This window comes from Tamandua tetradactyla, chromosome 2 (assembly GCF_023851605.1).
Source record: "Tamandua tetradactyla isolate mTamTet1 chromosome 2, mTamTet1.pri, whole genome shotgun sequence".
Taxonomy (NCBI): Eukaryota; Metazoa; Chordata; class Mammalia; order Pilosa; family Myrmecophagidae; genus Tamandua; species Tamandua tetradactyla.
In genome coordinates, this window is record NC_135328.1 from 177,495,288 (window position 1) to 177,518,034 (window position 22,747).

Sequence of the window (22,747 nt, forward strand, 5' to 3'; positions counted from 1 at the left end):
ACTGCTGACCTTTCTAAGGTCTTCAGTATTGAATACTTATGAATCCTGATCTTTTCGAAAATCTTCTCTATCTGATATAGTATGTATCTAATACTGTACTTGCAAGGGAAGAGTGCTGCTTAAGTGGTACATGTGTTAGAATAGCTGAGAGAACAAGTGAAAACAAACTTTAAATGTGGAGTACCTGGTTGTATACCCTTGCCCTTTCAAACAAAAGGTCTTTTGCTTGCTTCCCCCCCCCCCCCACCTTGGACTAGTCTAGACGGTTAACTGAAGGCAAAAATGCATACAAAGAAAGAAAAAACAGTTAATTTCAGTGCATAGAAAGATGCTATGGTAGCAGTGGGCCTGAAAGGTAAAATATAAAATGCTAATTGTGGATGAGAACTTTTTGTACTTAATAGTAAAATAAACTGCCATCTTTCGTGAAGTCCGTTTCAATTTACCTTCCTCATTCTTTCAAATACAAAAGTTTATTTCTGTCAGTTCCCCAAATATATATATTTGCTTTTAAATTATTCTGGTGCTTTTCACAAGAAAAACATTTGAAATTCTCCGTAGAAAGTACAAGTCATTTGCATTATGTTTTGGCATTGTTTTGAGGTTTAACATACTCCTTACTGGACACATGCTTGAGTGAGACCTTATTTATTTATTTTTTTCAGGGTACTCAAAATAGTGAACGTACACTGATAAACATTCTTTCAGTTGATTCTGTACAGTATCACCAAGCTTTAGACGAAAACGTTAGGAAGCCTTTTTGAATTTGAATTTAGCGTGAATTCAACTTGCCAGTTTTCTCATTACTGTTTGTTTAAATAGTAATTTGAAATTTGGATTCATTTCTGCTTATAATTCATTTTTTGTTCAAAGATAAATACAGTTCTTCAGCAGATTTCTCATTTTTGTTTTATGACTAAATGGTATGTGCTTATAAGAGTGATAATTCTCATAGGGTACTTGAACATGTGCCAGGGACTCTTTGTTGCTCTAAGTGCTTTATAGTTATTAACTTATTTACCCCTATGAGGTAGGTACTGTATTATCCCCAGTTCATAGTGGAAGAAAATGAATCTGGAAAGGTTGAGTAACTCACCCAAGATTATCCAGCTAGAAAATAGCAGAGCCTGTATTCAGACTCAGGCAATGTGTTTCTAAGTTACTGCCCTTAACGGTTATACCTACTGCCTTTTAAACATGAAAAAACTCTATTGGAAAGATGAGAGGAAGTAAAATTTAAGGAATCATAACTAAAGAAATGATTCATAAATTACTAGTGAACTGAATCTTCTGGAAAAAAAAGGAAATTTTGATACATCTTTTTATGGTTTTTCAAACCATGGATGGAAAGAAAAATCTAGGTGGTACAGAGATAACACGCTATCTCAAGTGACTATTGTTGCCTGTTGCCGTTGCCTGGAAGTTAATATGTGGTTATGCTGTTAGATACCTAGGTGGACAAGTTCACTTCTAAATCAGACAGAATGGTTTTTAATTTCACTAAAGTCTGCCCCAAACAGACCTTCTTGTAATCAAACTTGAAAAATATTTAAGTAAGAGAAGCTGAACTTCTTCTCTACACAGGTAGAAATATTCCTAATATGTTAATTGCGTTTTTATAGATAATTTCAAATATACTAGGCAGATATTTAAAGGAGTCTACTGGTTACTTTTTCCTTTACCTAAAGTAAATAATCAACCTTTACTTGGTCTGATGGGCAAATTATTTTTCATTTTTTCAAGCAAGTTCATTTTTGAGTTCAATTATTTTAAGAAACATAAGCTGTGCTATGTGTGGTCTTACTTTCAATGTACTAGAGGTTGGGAAAACTTAGATGACCATAAAATATTCCTGCCACCAAAGAATTTTACAGTTTTACAGATAAGTGCAGAAATGTTTGCAGGATAAAAACATAGAAAGCTACCCTTTTTTAAAAAAATTTGTATTATCAAACCCTGCATGCAAACGTGAACATTCTTAACATACAAACATTCCATACATGGTGTATAATCAGTGGCTCACAATATCATCAGAAAGTAGTGTATTCATCATCATGATCATTTTTTAGAACATTTGCATCACTCCAGAAAAAGAAATAAAAAGAAAAAACTCATACGTACCATACCCATTACCCCTCCCTCTCATTGACCACTAGTGTTTCCATCTACTCAATAGATTTTGACCTTTGTTCCCCGTTTTTTTTCTATACATTTTACCACTCCCTTTCATTGATCACTAGTGTTTCAATCTACTCAATTTATTTTAACATTTGTTCCCCGTTATTTATTTTTATCCATATTTTTTACTCATCTGTCAATATCATAGATAGAAGGAGCATCAGACACAGGTTTTCACAATCACATAGTCACTTTGCAAAAGCTGTATCATTATACAAGAAAGCTACCTTTCCTAAAGTTGATTTTAACACACTAACATTGTTTACCTAATTTTCTCTGATAAAATCACTTTGCCTTATCTTAACCAGACTTCAAGTTATAGAATCATCAGCATGGACATAGTTTCAGTACAATTTTCTGAGCATTAGGACTAGTTCTATGGAATAAGAAATTTTTTCAGAAGATTTAGTTAATTTAAGTTTCGCTGTATTTTAAAACTAGTTTGCAAACCTTTATTATATAAAAGATTCTATTCTGTTTGCTGTTCTTGAAATTTATATGTAGAAAAGTTGGGTTTGAGGGCTCTTTGCTTAGTTAATTAAAAGGAAAAGTTTTAATTCCAATGTTCGTGGTATCTGTTTGTGAATTATTACTCCGTTTTTTACTTAGTCTTACCAGGTATGGTGGGAAGGGCAGTGGGAACCGTTTATAGTGGGTTTCGTAAGTTAAGTGCTGTTTTAACCCTTCTACAAATGAAAATACAGAGGTTCCAAGAAATTAGAAAATTTGGCTTAAAACAGTGAGAGATGGGGATTCAGCTTTCTCTAACTCCAAAGCACAGTTTCCAGCACATTACTTAGAGAGATGGCATGATCTGGTAAATAAGAGCACCAGCTTTGTAACCAGACCACTGGAGTTACATTCCAGCTTTGCTGCTTATGGCTGTGTGTCCTTGGGTGAATTACTTAATTTTTCTGTGCCTTTTTCCTCTTCTCTGAATGGAAGTATAGTACTTTCTCCTAAGGTTGTTGTGATAAATAAATGATAATATTTGTAGAGTTCTTAAAACAGTGTCTGACCATAGTACACACTGCATAATTGTTAAATAATATGAAATTGTCTTCTAGTTAACATCCTCTTATATATCAGTCAAGAGAAATTCAGTATAATCTTAACAAATTTGTTGCACAAATGGAGTGTTTTAATTTATTTACTTTTTTAGATATTTTACTGTTGACTTTCTAGTTTGTTTGAATCAGGATCTGGGTTCAACACACTGCTTGACTGGTAACAACACCTCATCAAGTCTATATATTTTTCCTTCTCTTTTTCACCCTTGTGCTTTATTAAAGAAAACAGGTCATTTGTCCTGCAGTTTCCTACATACTGGATTTTCTTGATTTCCTGTAAATTGGTAGTTGGATCCAAAGTCATAGATTGAGGTTTAATTTGTACTGGAAGTGACGAAGACTGATTTAAGAGGTAGTTGTATGTATGTGGAGATCTTTTGTTTGTTCAGTGGCACCTATCTATATCATTTTCCTACAGTTTCCTTGTTGAGCAGCATAGAATAGGTATGGATTATTTACACGCTTTTAGTATCCTGTGTAAAGTGGAATGTTTGGCTACTTTGAGGCCTAATTCAAAATTAACTTTTCCAGGTAATTTGTTTCCTATTCTTTTTTTTTTCCTGGTTGTCTATTTCTTATATAATAATGTTGTGCAAAGTGTGCTGGGTTTTATTTCCTTGTTTTAGTTACTAGTGAATAGTGTTCTCAGCCTGTTGGGTCTGAAAATTTCTCTTCTCAAATTGGATTTTTTTCCTTACTATTTATTTCCTCTAACTAGTAAGTGTTTTATTATTAACACTTATCAGGGGCTCACTATAGGCCAAACACTAGTCTAAACGCTTCACATATATCCACTCATTTAATCCTCACAACAGTCTAACAATCTCCAAATTATGAATTGGGATTTGAAACAAAAAAGAAGTAAATCTGCTTGGCATAATGCCACACAGCTGGTAAGTGGCAGAACTGGCTAAGTCCAGAGACTGCTTCTCTGATTTGCATATAGTTTTGGATTAGAAGCCAAGTTTTTTTTCCTTGAGAAAAGATTTTTAGAAATACTTGTAAGTGAAAATGAACTTGAAGTAAAATGTGTGTTATTCTCATAAAATAATAGTTACTTCTATTAAAATGCTCAATTATATCAACTTGGTATAGTTTTTTAAATGTCATGAATAGTCTATTTATATTCATAGGGAATTGGAGCCTTTCAAACCAGTGTATCTGAAAATGTTTGATAAGTTATCTTTATTGAATGGTTTGCCTGTTTGTAGTGTTCAGTAACTTTTAGAGCAAATGCCATAGAAACATTTTTGCTGACTTTGAAACCCTACAGTCTAATTAGTCATCTAAATGTTACAGCCAGAACTTAATTTGTCAGATTGCATCAGGTAGTAAATGTACTTGTATTTATTTTGGTTAAGTAGCCTGGACTCAGATAGGATTACCTTCTCTTGGTCTTATTTTAATGTACCATTCTTACTTGGAATTGTTGTGATTTAAGTAAATTTAGTTTGTTTTAGTTGTGGGAAAGTGTGTTTTTAGGTTTGTTCGCAGCGAGTGCTTGTCTTCTGAATAAGAAAATATCAGAAAGAAGATTAACTTGTTGAGAAAAGTTATAATTTTTACTCTTTGTAATTGTGAAATTACTTTTCAGGAAATCGTTTTTTTAGAACAGTGAGGGATAAGAAGGTGTAACAATTAAAGTTTATTACTGACGGCAAGACCAGCAAGATTTCCTGTGTTGGACGTACTACTGATTAGACTTTAAAATAATCCTTTCTTGTTTGTTATGTCTGTTTGCCATGTAACCCCCTTCCAATTTTGCCCTTTTGTGAATCTTAGTGGGAGAGGAAGGCTGAAAGGCTTTGTGTGTGTGTGGCTTGCTAACAAGCTCACACATACCCCATATACATATACTTTCTGTTTGGGGCCCCTAGAGCCAGAGCTAGGGCATGTAACTCAAACTTTGTAATCAGGTACACTTGACTGGGAACTTGCTTCTGGAATGAGAAAATGAAAGGAAGCAAAGACAGTTTGGAATTCATTCCAGTGGCAGAGTCTGATGGTGGTGATAGCAGTGCTTGCTAGCTGGGGTGGTTTGCTAAGTACTCTTCCAATGGGTAATGTTGGCAGTGTTCTGACTCTTTAGCTTCCCTTGGTTTCTGCATGTTTGCCAAGTCAAGGAGCCTCTCATTTGTTCTTTGAACTCCCACTATCCTAATAAATCCCTTTTCTGTTTAAAATAGTGAGATATAGTTTCTTTTTTTCAACCAAGGACCTGATTTGTACAATTGACTAATATAATTTACTATTCCTAGAAGGTTTTATTCATTACTGCTTCTATTTAGGTTAATCTCCTACTCATGGAATGAAAAACTGCTACAGATGTATTTCTTAAAGACCACCATAGGCAAGAAGTTTCTTTTTTATCTACCCCAATTTGTTGAAAAAAATTTTTAAGTGTTTTTCAACCTTTTACAATTTGTCTGGTGTAAGTCCTGGGCATCAGTATTTTTTTAAAGCTCCCAACGTGATACTTTGAATATTGTTTTTATCATTTCAGAGGCAGTATGTGTACTGTGTAAAAAAACGAGTATATATCAATATGCAAAAAATTAAAACTTGACAGTCCTATCACCAAGAAATCACCATTGTTAGCAATTTGGTACATAACCTTCCAGATCTTTCTTTCTGCACATATATGTTGGTGTTTATTTTTATATGTTGGTGTTTATTTTATTCTGTATTATTAAAATGAGATCATGCCATAAATACTGTTTTGCAGCCTTCTTTTTCAATCCGTGGTACTCTCTTTTCTGTGTCAGTAAATATGCATTTCTTCTAATCCCAGCTAATACTCAAATTTCCCCAGTTGATCCAGAAAAAATTTTCATTAGCGCTAGCTATTTAAAATAGTATCTAATCCAGGATCTTATTGCATGTAACAGTTTATTTCTTTTTGTCTCTTTAATCTAGCAAAGTCCTTATTTTTCAACACACCTGACTTTTTTTTAAAACATTTTTTATTGTGAAATCTATATACAGAAAAGCAACAAATTTCAAACTACATTATAACAAGTAGTTATAGAATGGATTTAGTTATAGAAATCCATTCTATAACTAAATCCAAAGTTTGGTATGGAATTCAGTTCCACAATTTCATGTTTTTCCTTCTAGCTGCTCTAAGACAATGGAGACTAAAAAAAATAATAATAATGATTCAGCAGTCATGCTCATTTATTAAATCCTATCTTTTCTAACTCCTCCTTTGATCCTTCTCCCAATCTTTAGGGGTACTTGGGCTCTGCCATTCTAATTTTTTCATGTTGGGAAGCCATGTTGGCAGTATTGGGATGGGGGGTGAAACTAGTTGACGTTTTGGGAGAGGCTGGCCCCCCTGCGTTTCAAGACTCATTTGCTGAGGAAACATCTGGAGGTTCTAGATTTCTGGAAAGTAATCTTAGTATGTGAAACTTATGTAGAATCTCAGATAGAGCCCTGGGTGTTGTTTAGGGTTAACAGGAATGGATTTGGTTGATATTTGGCAACCTGTGGCAATTAGCAATATCTAGTTGAAGCTTGCATAAGAGTAGCCTCCAGAATATTCTCTCTGCTCTATTTGAACTCTCTTAGCCACTGATACTTTATTTTGTTATGTTTCTTTTTCCCCTTTTGAACAGAAAGTTTTCGATCTCACGGTGCCAGGGCCACACTCATCCCTGGAAATCATGTCCCTCCCACATTACCAGGGAAACTTTCACCCCTGGATGTCTTGTCATACATGGGAAGGAGGGTAATAATTTTCCTTTCTAAGTTGGGCTTAGAGAGGCCACATCTGAGCAATAAAACAGGTATTCTGGAAGTAACTCTTAGACATAACTATAGTTAGGCTTAGCTTCTCCACTACAGAAAAAGTTTCCTAAGAGCAAGTGTGGAGATCAAGGGCTTGGTCTATTGACTTGAGAGTCTCTAATATTTGAGACAGTATGAAGGGTTTCCCGGGTGGTAGAGTTCCATGTGTTTTTTCTTGTCCTTCAAGGGACTTAACCAATACTTTAAATTATTTACCAAACAAACTCTGGGATGTATCCAGGTATTATACATTAAGCTGTATAGAATAGTAAGCCCTCTTTCTCTTTCTGGGCTGCATGTTTTCAGATTGTCTAAACGAGCTATCCAGACAGGTTGAGTTAGATTATGTGCTACAGAAAATTTAGGTTTTGGACAAAATAAACTTCTCCTCTTTTGGTCTCATACAGTAGGTGAAGTTCTAAAATGCAGACAGCATCATCCTTGACCCTGTGTTTTAGTTTGCAAGCTGCCAGAATGCAATATACCAGAAACAGAACAGCTTTTAAAAAGGAGGATTTATTAAGTTGCAGGTTTACAGTTCTAAGGCCATGAAAATGTCCAAATTAGGACACCAACAAGAAGTTACTTTCACTCAAGTAAGGCTGGTGAGGTTTGTAGTTTCTCTTTCAGCTAAAAGGGCACATGGTGTGAAGTTTGCTAGCTTTCTGTCTGGGTTTCTTGTTTCATGAAGCTTCCCTGGGGGGCATCTTCCTTTTTCATCTCCAAAGGTCTCTGACTGTGCCTGGGCTCTAAAGGTTTTTCTGAAATGATTCCCTCTTAAAGGGCTCCAGTAAGTAACCCCACCTTGAATGGGTGGAGACACATCTCCATGGAAACAATCAGAAAGGTCCCATCCAGCAATATTGAGTAAGGATTAACATGGCTTTTCTAGGGTACACAATAGATTCAAATGAACACACCCTGAATTCTGAGTTACCTTAGTTCTGACCAGATCGTCTTCCTTCTTTTCTCTAATTGAAGCCTAATCTCGTTTTTGGTTTCTTTGACAATTGTTGTATGACTTTCAGAGCTGCAGAACTCCAGCTCGGAGTCTTAGAGAGTCACTCAGATACCCAAAGTTCCAAGGAAAATACCAGGTTATACATAAATACGATTGTTCTAGTTTGGTAGCTGTCAGAATACAATATATCAGAAAATGAATGGCTTTTTAAAAAGGAGAATTTTATAAGTTGCTAGTTTACAGTTCTAAGGCTGAGAAAATACCCGAATTAAAGCAAGTCTATAAAAATGTCCAAATTAAGGCACCAACAAGAGGTCACCTTCACTCACTAAAGGCCATTGAAGTTCAGGGTTTCTCTGTTAACTGGAAAAGCATATGGCGAACATGGCAATGTCTGCTAGCTTTCTCTCCAAGCTTCTTGTTTCATGAAGCTCCCCCAGGGACATTTTCCTTCTTCAGCTCCAAAGGTCTCTGACTGCATGGACTGTAGTCATTCTTGTGGCTGTCTCATCATTATCAGGCTTTCTCCAAAATGTTTCCTCTTTTAAAGGGTTCCTATAAACTGAACCAGACCCACCTGGATTGGGTGGAGTTGCATCTGCCTTTGTTCAGAAGTTCATACCCACAACTCTCTGGAAATAACCTAATCAAGTTTCCAACCTGCATTATTGAATAGGGATTCAGATAAATGATTGCTCCCACAAAATTGGATTAGGATTAGATCATGGCTTTTCTAGGGTACATAAATCCTTTCAAACCTACACATTCCACCCTGTGGACGCTAAAAAAAAGACATTTTTCCCATATACAAAATACATTCACTCTATCACAGTATCAGAAGTCATTAAACCATTCAGTAACAATACAAGGTTAAAACCAGTACAAAGTCAGCTATAGGCATGGACAGTCCTAAGACAAAATTCTCCCCTCTGGCTCTGGCCTGTAAAAGCTCAGAACAAGTTATTTGCTGCCAATATGCAAAGGAGGAACAGTCATAGGATACATATCTTCATTTCCTTAGGGAGAAATTGGAAGGAACACAGGGGTTATTGGACCCAGGCAGTTTTGAAACCTGCAGGGCAAACTATTAGATTTCAAAGCCTGAGAGTCATTTATCTTCAGGGCTTTAGAAAGCAGCAGTCCTACCCTTTCCAGGGGCCTATGCAGTAGCCCGCCTCCCTCCAAATGCAACCTTGAGGGGCATTGGGGAGACCCCTTTTTTCTTGGCTCCACTTTCTCCAAGCATCTGGGCTGCACCGGGCTCTCTGCCATCTCCAGGGCACACGTTCAGCCCCTACATGTGGTGGCAGCCAGGCTCTCCCTAAACCCCTAGAAATATGTTGCACCCTCTCCAAGGCCTGAGGTGGCACCACACTTCCACTGCAATGAGGTGGGAGGCCCATCCCCTGCCTTCAGGGCAAGTTCACCCTCTCTAAGTGCTTAGGTGGGTCCAAGAAGCCCTAGGCTTCTTGACTTCAGACTTTAACTACCATAGTTCTGCCTCTGACGTTGTTTTTCCTCCAGTGTATCTCTTCTCTTTCCCTCTCAGCCCCAACTTGCAGTGGTTTTCTTTGTACAGATCCCGCAACACTCTCGTTGGCTTTCTATGCATTAGTCTTGAATCATGCCCACAGACATAAGGAGTTTTCACAAATCATTCCTGGATAACTCCATGTCCAATCCTGACTTTCTCTGTAATGGCTGACTGGTTCCACATTTGGCCAAATCCTCATGTGGGGTATGAGACTGTCATCTGGGGTCTCCCTTCCTGGAAGCCCAGAATTTTCCAGAACATCAGTTTCTGGTTTCCTTGTACCCAAGAGTTCGGTTCTCAGCTTCTTTCTTTCTTGTCTCATTTCACTATAAGCTGCAAGGAGAAACCAGGCTGTACTTTCCTCATTAAATTGGGAAATCTCTTGTGCTAATTATCCAAGTTCATGGCTCTTAAAATCTGCCTTTCAGCCAAAGCCACTAGTCAATTTTGTCAGATTATCTGCCATTTTAAAACAAGGGTCGCCTTCATTCCGGTTTGCAATAATACCTGCCTCGTTTCTATCTAGATCCTCATCAGAGGTATCTTTAGAGTCCACATTTCTAACAACAGTCTCGTCAAAGCCTTCTCTATCAAAGTCCTTACAGTTCTTCCAAAATCTTCCCCTTACCCATTTAAAAAGCCGTTCCAACGTGTTTGGCACTTGCAAACCATAGCACCCTACTTACTTCTTTAGTACCAAAACCTGTTCTAGTTTGCTAGCAGCCAGAATGCAATATACCAGAAATGGAATGGCTTTTTAAAGGGGGAATTATTAAGTTGCAAATTTACAGTTCTAAGGCTGTGACAATGTCCAAACTAAAGCAAGTCTATAAAAATGTCCAAATTAAGGCACCAAAAAGAGGTTACCTTCATTCAAGAAAGGCCAGTGAAGTTCAGGGTCTCTCTCTCTCAACTGGAAATATCTCCTAGCTTTCTCTCCAGGCCTCTTGCTTCATGAAGCTCCTGCGGTGGTGTATTCCTTCTCATCTCCAAAGGTCTCCAGTGGTATGGGCTGTCTGCTTTATGGCTCTGTCATCATTCTCAAAAGGGACTCTCTTCAAAATGCTTCCTTTTTTTTTTAAAGGATTCCAGTAGATTAATCAAGACTCACCTAGAATGGGTGGAGTCACAACTCCATAGAAGTCATCTAATTAAAAAATAACACCCACAGTTGGGTGTGTCACATCTCCATGGGAACAATCAAAAAGCTCCCAGACAACAGTACTGAATGAGGATTAAAGGACATGGCTTTTCTGGGGTCTACCACAGATTCAAACCAGCACAAGGACAATATCCGAAAATCTGGAAATAACATTTACAGCTCTGGGCTAAGTGTGAATTACTATAAGGAGCTTATAATCTAGACCCCAATAAGTATTTTCTTTTCCTTTATACATTTTTATTATCACAATTGATTTTTTTTTCTCTTTTGTGAAAAATAACATTTTAAAAACAATATGTTTCAAAGCACATCACAACAATTAATTGTAGAATAGATTTCGGTGTCTGGTATGGGTTACAATTCTGTTTTTAGGTTTTTACTACTAGCTTCTCCCAGACACTGGAGGCTAAAAGAAATATCAATATAATGATTCAGCAGTCATGCTCATTTGTTAAACCCTACCTTCTCCGTATAACTCCATCATTACCATCTTTTTCCCACTCTTTAGGGGTATTTGGACTGTGACCATTCTAACTGTTTCATGTTGGAAGGGGCTGTCAATAACAGAGGTTGGGGGTTGGAACATAGGAAGGGGGTTGGTGTTCTGAGAAGCTCGCCCCTCTGCATTTCAGGACATATCTGGTCTAGAGACCCATCTGGAGGTTGTAAGTTTCTGGACAGAAAGTTACCCTCATGCATGAAAACTTTGTAGAATCTTATTTATTGCCCAAGGTGTTCTTTAAGATTGTCAGGAATGGTTTTACTTGGGGTTTGGCAAGCTAGGATAGGTAGCAATGACTAACTGAAGCTTGTGTAAGAGTGACCTCCAGAGTAGCCTCTTAACTCTATTTGAACTCTCTCTCAGCCACTCATACCTTATCTGTTACACTTCTTTTCCCCTTTTGGTCTGGATGACATTGTTGCTCCCACTCTGCCAGGGTGACTTTCACCCCTGGATGTCATACCCCACATAGCGGGGAGGGCAGTGATTTCAGTTGCAGAGTTGGGCTTAGAGAGTGAGAGAGGCCACATCTGAGCAACAAAAGAGGTCCTCTGGACATGACTCTTGGGCAGATATATGGGTAGGCTAAACTTCTCTGCTACATACATAAGCTCTTGTGTGTATTTTCTAAAATAAACCTTGCACTCTTTGTTCTTTTGTTTCTGGCTTATTTTGCTTCACATAGTGTGCCCAAGGTTCATTTACTTCGTTGCATGCCTTACGACTTCGTTCCTTTCTGTAGCTGCACAATATTCCATCATATGTATATACCACAGTTCGCCTTTTTGCTTCTCCATCAATGTACCCTTCAGCCACTGCTATCTATTGGGCATCATGTACAATGTCCAAAGTAAACAATCCATGTCTCACGTTATCCTGCTTAGTTCCACAATGACCAACATTCTCAATTTTAGACAATTTCATTGCTCCAAGGAGATAAATAACATAAACATACCTTCACCAAATAGAAAATCCAAACCTCCCCTAGCTTTTGTCTTTCTCCCCCCTAATTATTTACCCCTGCTATTGGTGTGGTACTGTTGATGTTTTCCTGGTAAATATAGGCCTTAGCATGCAATAGTTTCCCCACTGTACCCCTTGTTCTAGTTTGCTAGCTGCCAGAATGCAATATACCAGAAACAGAATGGCTTTTAAAAGGGGAAATTTAATATGTTGCTAGTTTACAGTTCTAAGGGCATGGAAATGTCCAATCTAAGGCATCCAGGGAAAGATACCTTGATTCAAGAAGGCCGATGAAGTTCAGGGTTTCTCTCTCAAGGGGAAAGACCTGTGACATACGCCATCAGGGTTTTTCTCTCATCTGGAAAAGCACATGGCAAACACAGCGTCTGCTGTGTCCAGGCTTCCTGCTTCATGAAACTCCCCAGAAGGCATTTTCCTTCTTCATCTCCAAAAGTTGCTGGCTGGTAAACTCTGCTTTGTGGTTCTGAGGTGTTCTCTGCTTTCTCAGAATCTTGGGGCTTTCTCTCTTGTTCTTTTCTAGCTTTTTCCGAAGTGTTTCTTTTAAACAATTCTAGTAAAACCAATCAAGATCCACCTGGAAGGAGTGGAGATGTGTCTCCACCTAATCAAGTTTAATGCCCACATGATTGAGTCACATCTCCTTGGAGATAATCTAATAAAAGTTTCCAACCTATAGTACTGAATAGGAATAGAAGAAACCATTGCTCTCACAAGATTGTTTAGGATTAAAACATTGCTTTTTTAGTGTACGTAAATCCTTTCAAACCAGCACACCCCTCTATTTTTGACTCTTTGTACAAGATTCATACCTTTGAAGTAGTTCATGCAAGAACTAGTTTGATGGTGTTCTAGTTTGCTTTCAGCCGGAATGCAATATACCAGAAACGGAATGACTTTTGAAAAGGGGAATTTAATAAGTTGCTAGTTTATAGTTCTAAGGCTGAGAAAATGTCCCAATTAAAGAAGTCCATAGAAATGCCCAGTCAAAGCATCCAGAGAAAGATACCTTAGTTCAAGAAGGCCGATGAAGTTCAGGGTTTCTCTCTCTCGGCTGGAAGGGCACATGGCAAATACGGCGTCATCTGGTAGCTTTCTCTCCTGGCTTCCTGTTTCATGAAGCTCTCTGGGAGGCATTTTCCTTCTTCATCTCCAAAGATCACTGGCTGGTAGACTCTGACTCTGCTTCTCATAGCTATGTCGTTCTGCTCTACTCTCTCTGAATCTCTTGGCTTTCTCTCTTGTTCTCTTTTATAGGATTCCAGTAAACTAATCAAGACCCACCCAAATGGATGGAGAGAGGCACCTCCACCTAATCCATCTTAACAACCACCTTATTAAATCACATCTCCAAGGAGATGATGTAATTATAGTTTCAAACATACAAAACTGAATAAGGATTAGAAGAAACAGCTGCCTTTACAAAATGGGATTAGGACTAAAACATGGCTTTTCTAGGGTACATACATCCTTTCCAACCAGCACAGATGGCATATAGTTGTTGTTCATAGTATCCTCAATGATTTTTTTTTATTTCTTCAGGATCCATTTTAACAACTCCCTCTCATTTCTGATTTTGTTTATTTGCATCCTCTTTTTCTTTGTCAGCCTTGCTAGGGGTCCATTGATTTTACTGATTTTCTCAAAGAACCAGCTTTTGGTTTTATTCATTCTCTTTGTTGTGTTTTTGGTCTCCCATTCATTTAATTTTAATTTTTAATTGCTTTAATTTTTGTTATTTCTCTTCTATTTGCTTTGGGGTTAGTTTGCTGTTCTTTCTTCATTTCCTCCATGTGAGCAGTTAAGTCCTTGATTTTTGCTCTCTCTTCTTTTTTTCATATAGGCATTTAGGGCAATAAATTTTCCTCTCAGCATGCCTTTGCCACATCCCATAAGTTCTGATATGTTGTATTGTATTGTCATTTTCATTCATCTCTGGTTAGTTTCTGATTTCTTAGCAATTTCCTCTTTGATTCACAGGTTAAGACTGTGTTATTTCACCTCCATGTTTGTGAAAGTTCTGGTTCTTTGGTGGTTATTGATTTCTAGCCTCATTCCATTGTGATCAGAGGAAGTACTGTGAATAATTTCAAGCTTTTTAAATTTATAAAGACCTGTTTTGTGCCCCAGCATATGATCTATCCTGGAGAATGTCCCATGGACGTTAGAGAAGAATGTATATCTTGGTGTTTTTGGGGTGTAATAGCCTATATATGTCTGTTAGGTCTAATTGATTTATCAAATTGTTTAAATTCTTTATTTCCTTGTTGTTCTGATTGTTCTATATATAGAAGAGAATGATATATTGAAGTCTCCTTATATTACTGTTGAAATGTCTATTGCTCCCTTCAGTTTTGCCAGTGTTTGCCCCGTACTTTGGAGCTCCTTAATTAGGAGCATAAACATTTATAATTATTATTTGTTAATTGGTAAATTATCCCTATTAATAATTTGTAGTGTCCTTCGTCTCTTATGATGTCCTTACATTTAAAGTCTGTTTTGTCCGATATTAGTATAGCTAATCCTGCTTTCTTTTGATTACAGCTTGCCTGGAGCATCTTTTTCCATCCTCTTGCTTTCAGTCTATTTGTATCCTTGTGTCTCAGATGAATCTCTTTAATTCATCTTACTTATTCATCTTACTTACTCTTGTAAGTAGCATATAGCTGGGTTATATTTCTTAATCTATTTTGCCAGTCTGTATCTTTTAATTGGTAAGTTTAGTCTGTTCACATTCAAAGTTATTACTGTGACAGCGTTTCTTTAATCCACCATCTTATCTTTTGGACTTTGTCAGATCTGTATATTCTTTTCCCTCTTTTTCTTTTTATTCTTTACCCTCCTCCAGAATGCCCTCTCTTGTCTATCTTTTTCAGCCGACGAAACTCCCTTTAGTATTGATTGTTGGGTGGGTCTTTTGTTAACGATTCTCTTAGCCTTTGTTTGTCTGTAAAAGTTTTAATCTCTCCTTCACTTTTGAAAGACAGCCTGGCTGGATAAAGAATTCTTAGCTGGAAGTGTTTCTTTTTTCAGGATATTGAATATATCGTACTACTGCTTTCTCACCTCTGTGCCTGTTGAGTACTCCAAACTTAGTCTTACATAGTTTCCCTTGTATGTGTTGCATAGTTTTTGTCTTTCTACTTTCAGGACTTTCTGCTTCTTCTACATTTGACAGTCTAATTAATATGTATTTTGGAGTAGGCCTATTCAGATTTATTCTATTTGGGGTTCATTGGGCTTCTTTGATTTGTATATATATGTCTTATATAAGGGTTGGGAAATTTTCTCCTGTTATCTCCTTAAATAATCTTCCAAGCCCTTTACTCTTCTGTTCTCTTTCTAGGAAATCGATGATTCTCATATTTGTGCACTTCATGCTGTCCATCATTCCCCTGAGATCCAGTTCAAATTTTTCCATCTTTTTTGCCATTTGTTTTTTCTGTGTTGGACTTCAGTTGTCCTTTCCAATAGCTCAGTTATTCCTTCTGCCTCTTCAAATCTGCTGTTATGTGTCTCTAGTATATTTTTACTTTGGTCTGCAGTAACTTTCATCTCTGTAAGAGCTGACATTTTTCTATTTTTTCTTTCAAATTCTTCTTTATGATCTTCTACTGTCATCTTGATATTCTTTATGTTATTAGCCAACCCCTTGAATTTTTTTTTTTTTTTTTTTTGGGGGACAGTGTATGAACGTTTTTGATTAGTTCCAAATTCTGTGTCTCCTCTGGTGTTTTAATTTGGTCATTTGGCTGGGCCATATGTTCCTGTATCTTTGTATGCTTTGTGATTGTCTGTTGGCTTTGAGGCATTTGGTTATCTATTTTTTTTTAATTTTTTTTTTATTAATTAACGGAAAAAAAGAAATTAACCCAACATTTAGAAATCATACCATTCTACATATGCAATCAGTAATTCTTAACATCATCACATAGATGCATGATCATCGTTTCTTAGTACATTTGCATCGGTTTAGAAGAACTAGCAACAAAACCGAAAAAGATATAGAATGTTAATATAGAGAAAAAAAAAAGTAATAATAGTAAGAACAAAAGAAAAGAAAAGAAAAACCTATAGCTCGGATGCAGCTTCATTCAGTGTTTTAACATGATTACTTTACAATTAGGTATTATTGTGCTGTCCATTTTTGAGTTTTTGTATCTAGTCCTGTTGCACAGTCTGTATCCCATCAGCTCCAATTACCCATTATCTTACCCTGTTTCTAACTCCTGCTGAACTCTGTTACCAATGACATATTCCAAGTTTATTCTCAAATGTCAAGTCACATCATTGGGACCATACAGTATTTGTCTTTTAGTTTTTGGCTAGACTCACTCAGCATAATGTTTTCTAGGTCCATCCATGTTATTACATGCTTCATAATTTTATCCTGTCTTAAAGCTGCATAATATTCCATCGTATGTATATACCACAGTTTGTTTAGCCACTCTTCTGTTGATGGACATTTTGGCTGTTTCCATCTCTTTGCAATTGTAAATAACGCTGCTATAAACATTGGTGTGCAAATGTCCGTTTGCGTTTTTGCCCTTAATTCCTTTGAGTAGATTCCCAGCAATGGTATTGCTGGGTCGTATGGCAACTCTATATTCAGCTTTTTGAGGAACCGCCAAACTGCCTTCCACAGTGGTTGCACCATTTGACATTCCCACCAACAGTGGATAAGTGTGCCTCTTTCACCGCATCCTCTCCAGCACTTGTCATTTTCTGTTTTGTTGATAATGGCCATTCTGGTGGGTGTGAGATGATATCTCATTGTGGTTTTGATTTGCATTTCTCTAATGGCCATGGACATTGAGCATCTCTTCATGTGCCTTTTGGCCATTTGTATTTCCTCCTCTGAGAGGTGTCTATTCAAGTCTTTTTCCCATTTTGTAATTGGGTTAGCTGTCTTTTTGTTGTTGAGTTGAACAATCTCTTTATAAATTCTGGATACTAGACCTTTATGTGATATGTCGTTTCCAAATATTGTTTCCCATTGTGTAGGCTGTCTTTCTACTTTCTTGATGAAGTTCTTTGATGCACAAAAGTGTTTAATTTTGAGGAGTTCCCATTTATTTATTTCCTTCTTCAGTGCTCTTGCTTTAGGTTTAAGGTCCATAAAACCACCTCCAATTGTAAGATTCATAAGATATCTCCCTACATTTTCCTCTAACTGTTTTATGGTCTTAGACCTAATGTTTAGATCTTTGATCCATTTTGAGTTAACTTTTGTGTAGGGTGTGAGATACGGGTCTTCTTTCATTCTTTTGCATATGGATATCCAGTTCTCTAGGCACCATTTATTGAAGAGACTGTTCTGTCCCAGGTGAGTTGGCTTGACTGCCTTATCAAAGATCAAATGTCCATAGATGAGAGGGTCTATATCTGAGCACTCTATTCGATTCCATTGGTCAATATATCTGTCTTTATGCCAGTACCATGCTGTTTTGACCACTGTGGCTTCATAATATGCCTTAAAGTCAGGCAGTATGAGACCTCCAGCTTCGTTTTTTTTTCCTCAAATACTTTTAGGAATTCTGGGCACCCTGCCCTTCCAGATAAATTTCTTTATTGGTTTTTCTATTTCTGAAAAATAACTTGTTGGGATTTTGATTGCTATTGCGTTGAATCTGTAAATTAATTTAGGTAGAATTGACATCTTAACTATATTTAGTCTTCCAATCCATAAACATGGTATGCCCTTCCATCTATTTAGGTCTTCTGTGATTTCTTTTAACAGCTTTTTGTAGTTTTCTTTGTATAGGTCTTTTGTCTCTTTAGTTAAATTTATTCCTAAGTATTTTATTCTTTTAGTTGCAATTGTAAATGGAATTTGTTTCTTGATTTCCCCCTCAGATTGTTCATTGCTAGTGTATAGAAACACTACAGATTTTTGAATGTTGATCTTATAACCTGCCACTTTGCTGTACACATTTATTAGCTCTAGTAGTTTTCCTGTGGATTTTTCAGGGTTTTCGATGTATAGTATCATATCATCTGCAAACAGTGATAGTTTTACTTCTTCCTTTCCAATTTTGATGCCTTGTATTTCTTTTTCTTGTCTAATTGCTCTGGCTAGAACCTCCAACACAATGTTGAATAATAGTGGTGATAGTGGACATCCTTGTCTTGTTCCTGATCTTAGGGGGAAAGTTTTCAATTTTTCCCCATTGAGAATGATATTAGCTGTGGGGTTTTCATATATTCCCTCTATCATTTTAAGGAAGTATCCTTGTATTCCTATCCTTTGAAGTGTTTTCAACAGGAAAGGATGTTGAATCTTGTCAAATGCCTTCTCTGCATCAATTGAGATGATCATGTGATTTTTCTGCTTTGATTTGTTGATATGGTGTATTACATTAATTGATTTTCTTATGTTGAATCAATCTTGCATACCTGGGATGAATCCTACTTGGTCATGATGTATAATTCTTTTAATGTGTTGCTGGATTCGATTTGCTAGAATTTTGTTCAGGATTTTTACATCTATATTCATTAGAGAGATTGGTCTGTAGTTTTCTTTTTTTGTAATATCTGTCTGGTTTTGGTATGAGGGAGATGTTGGCTTCATAGAATGAATTAGGTAACTTTCCCTCCACTTCAGTTTTTTTGAAGAGTTTGAGCAGGGTTGGTACCAATTCTTTCTGGAATGTTTGGTAGAATTCACATGTGAAGCCGTCTGGTCCTGGACTTTTCTTTTTGGGAAGCTTTTGAATGACTGATTCAATTTCTTTACTTGTGATTGGTTTGTTGAGGTCATCTATTTCTTCTTGAGTCAAAGTTGGTTGTTCATGCCTTTCTAGGAACTTGTCCAATTCATCTACATTGTTGTATTTATTAGCGTAAAGTTGTTCATAGTATCCTGTTATTACCTCCTTTATTTCTGTGAGGTCAGTGGTTATGTCTCCTCTTCCATTTCTAATCTTATTTATTTGCGTCCTCTCTCTTCTTCTTTTTGTCATTCTTGCTAAGGGCCCATCGATCTTGTTGATTTTCTCATAGAACCAACTTCTGGTCTTATTGATTTTCTCTATTGTTTTCATGTTCTCAATTTTATTTATTTCTGCTCTAATCTTTGTTATTTCTTTCCTTTTGCTTGCTTTGGGGTTAGTTTGCTGTTCTCTCTCCAGTTCTTCCAAGTGGACAGTTAATTCCCGAATTTTTGCCCTTCTTTTCTGATATAGGCATTTAGGGCAATAAATTTCCCTCTTAGCACTGCCTTTGCTGCATCCCATAGGTTTTGATATGTTGTGTTTTCATTTTCATTCGCCTCTAGATATTTACTAATTTCTCTTGCAATTTCTTCCTTGACCCACTGGTTGTTTAAGAGTGTTTTGTTGAGCCTCCACGTATTTGTGAATTTTCTCGCACTCTGCCTATTATTGATTTCCAACTTCATTCCTTTATGATCCGAGAAAGTGTTGTGTATGATTTCAATCTTTTCAAATTTGTTGAGACTTGCTTTGTGACCTAGCATATGGTCTATCTTTGAGAATGATCCATGAGCACTTGAGAAAAAGGTGTATCTTGCTGTTGTGGGGTGTAATGTCCTATAAATGTCTGTTAAGTCTAGCTCATTTATTGTAATATTCAAATTCTCTGTTTCTTTATTGATCCTCTGTCTAGATGTTCTGTCCATTGATGAGAGTGGGGAATTGAAGTCTCCAACTATTATGGTAGATGTGTCTATTTCCCTTTTCAGTGTTTGCAGTGTATTCCTCACGTATTTTGGGGCATTCTGATTTGGTGCGTAAATATTTATGATTGGTGTGTCTTCTTATTTAATTGTTCCTTTTATTAGTAGATAGTATCCTTCTTTGTCTTTTTTAACTGTTTTACATTTGAAGTCTAATTTGTTGGATATTAGTATAGCTACTCCTGCTCTTTTCTGGTTGTTATTTGCATGAAATATCTTTTCCCAACTGTTCACTTTCAACTTATGTTTATCTTTGGGTCTAAGATGTGTTTCCTGTAGACAGCATATAGAAGGATCCTGTTTTTTAATCCATTCTGCCAATCTATGTCTTTTGATTGGGGAATTCATTCCATTAACATTTAGTGTTATTACTGTTTGGATAATATTTTCCTCTACCATTTTGCCTTTTGTATTATATATATCATATCTGATTTTCCTTCTTTCTACACTCTTCTCCATACCTCTCTCTTCTGTCTTTTTGTATCTGACTCTAGTGCTCCCTTTAGTATTTCTTGCAGAGCTGGTCTCTTGGTCACAAATTCTCTCAGTGACTTTTTGTCTGAGAATGTTTTAATTTCTCCCTCATTTTTGAAGGACAATTTTGCTGGGTATAGAAGTCTTTGTTGGCAGTTTTTCTCTTTTAGTAATTTAAATATATCATCCCACTGTCTTCTAGCTTCCATGGTTTCTGCTGAGATCTCTACACATAGTCTTATTGGGTTTCCCTTGTATGTGATGGATTGTTTTTCTCTTGCTGCTTTCAAGATCCTCTCTTTCTCTCTGACCTCTGACATTCTAACTAGTAAGTGTCTTGGAGAGCGCCTATTTGGATCTATTCTCTTTGGGGTGTGCTGCACTTCTTGGATCTGTAATTTTAGGTCTTTCATAAGAGTTGGGAAATTTTCAGTGATAATTTCTTCCATTAGTTTTTCTCCTCCGTTTCCCTTCTCTTCTCCTTCTGGGATACCCACAACACGTATATTTGTGCGCTTCATATTATCGTTCAATTCCCTGAGCCCCTGCTCAAATTTTTCCATTCTTTTCCCTATAGTTACTGTTTGTTTTTGGATTTCAGATGTTCCATCCTCCAGTTCACTAATTCTGTCCTCTGTCTCTTGAAGTCTACCATTGTAGGTTTCCATTGTTTTTTTTCATCTCTTCTACTGTATCTTTCTTTCCCATAAGTTCTGTGGTTTGTTTTTTCAGACTTTCCATTTCTTCTTTTTGTTCATCCCTTGCCTTCTTCATGTCCTCCCTCAATTTATTGATTTGGTTTTTGAAGAGGTTTTCCATTTCTATTCGTATATTCAGAATTAATTGTCTCAGCTCCAGTATCTCATTTGAACTATTGGTTTGTTCCTTTGACTGGGCCATATCTTCAATTTTCCTGGTGTGATTTGTTATTTTTTGCTGGCGTCTGGACATTTGATCAGATTTCCCTGAGTGTGAGACGCAGCAGGTTGAAAGACTTTCCTGTGAAGTCTCTGGGCTCTGTTTTTCTTATCCTGCCCAGTATGTGGTGCTTGTCTGTCTGCAGGTCCCACCAGCAAAAGATGTTGGGACTCCTTTAACTTTGGAAGGCTCTCCCTGCTGTGTGCGTGGTAGAGACTGAGGAAAGGTTGTAGGCTAGTTTTAATGGCTTCAAATTGCGAAGTCCTCGGATCTGAATTCCTTGAGAGAGGAATTCCACCTGAGTTGTGTTTCACCCCTCCCCTGCGGAAGGGTCAGGTGGTAGAGAGCCCTGAAAGCAGCCTGTTTCTGCGTTTGGGGCAGTTGCAACTTGTGTAATCCCGGCTCTGAGTCCAGAGGCAACCAAGCCTCCGTAGAAACAGCTGCAGAAGGCTCTGTTTCGCCCCCTTTCCTCTTTTTAAGTTAGCCCAATAGGCTACTTCTGCCTTGATCAGTTTCGCCTGAGCTGGGGGCCTACTTCTAGTAGTCAGAATTTGTCCAGTAATGCCACTATTGGTTTATGGTTGGACTCAGGCCCTGCTACTGTTGGAGACTCTTTCCTTTCCCTCCGGGAAGCCGCCAGTGGGGGAGGGGCGCTGGTTGCCTGCTGCCGCACCTTGGGAAATTCGCTGATCGAGACCCACCGCCGGACCGGGAACCCGCCTGTTGGGGAGGGGCGCCGGTCGCCGCAGCTTGGGGAATTCGCTGATGGAGACCCGCCGCCGGACCAGGAAGCCGCCTGTGGGGGAGGGGCGCCTGTCGCCGGCCGCCGCGGCTTGGGGAATTCGCTGATCGGAGACTCCCAGCCGGTCCGGGAAGGAGGAAGGGAGGGGCGCCAGTCGCCGGCCGACGCAGCTTGGGGAATTCGCCGATCCGAGACTCCCGAGACTCCCAGCCGGTCCGGGAAGGAGGGAGGGAGGGGCACCGCCGGCCGCCAGCCGCCACGGCCCGGGGAAGCGCGCGCTGCTCGGGGAGCTCACTGCAGCAGAGTCTCACCATGAGTCCAGCCGGTCCAGACTGGGGTACGCTGTGTGTCCAGTTTCTGTCGTGGCTCCGGGAGCTATTCTGCACTATTTCTGGTTATTTAGTAGTTGTTTTGGAGGAAGAACTAAGACGTGCGCACCTTACTAAGCCTCCATCTTTGTACTGTCTTTTTAAAAGTATGTGCCCATTCCTTTCCTTCAGGGCCCAGTACCTTTCATGCATTTTGTGCTATCCAGTCAAAAAAACTTCTGTGTTTTCTTTCCTTTTTTCTTTTTCCATCAGCCCTGCCCCCTCTGTGCCTGGGTAAACCAGAAACCTCAGCTTTTATTTGAGGTTCAGTTGAGCTGGGGGCATGTTTTTGGTAATCCGAATTTGTTAATTCTGCAATTGGAGCTTGGTTGCACTCAGGCCTGCTGCTAGTAAAGTCTCTTTCCTATC

General features: G+C 37.9%; 1 protein-coding gene across 7 annotated transcripts in view; it reads left to right on the forward strand.

Moving 5' to 3' along the window:
- The window catches only part of GPBP1L1 (GC-rich promoter binding protein 1 like 1), a 71,881-nt gene that overhangs the window by 2,903 nt on the left and 46,231 nt on the right, over window positions 1-22,747 (forward strand). The window lies entirely within an intron of this gene.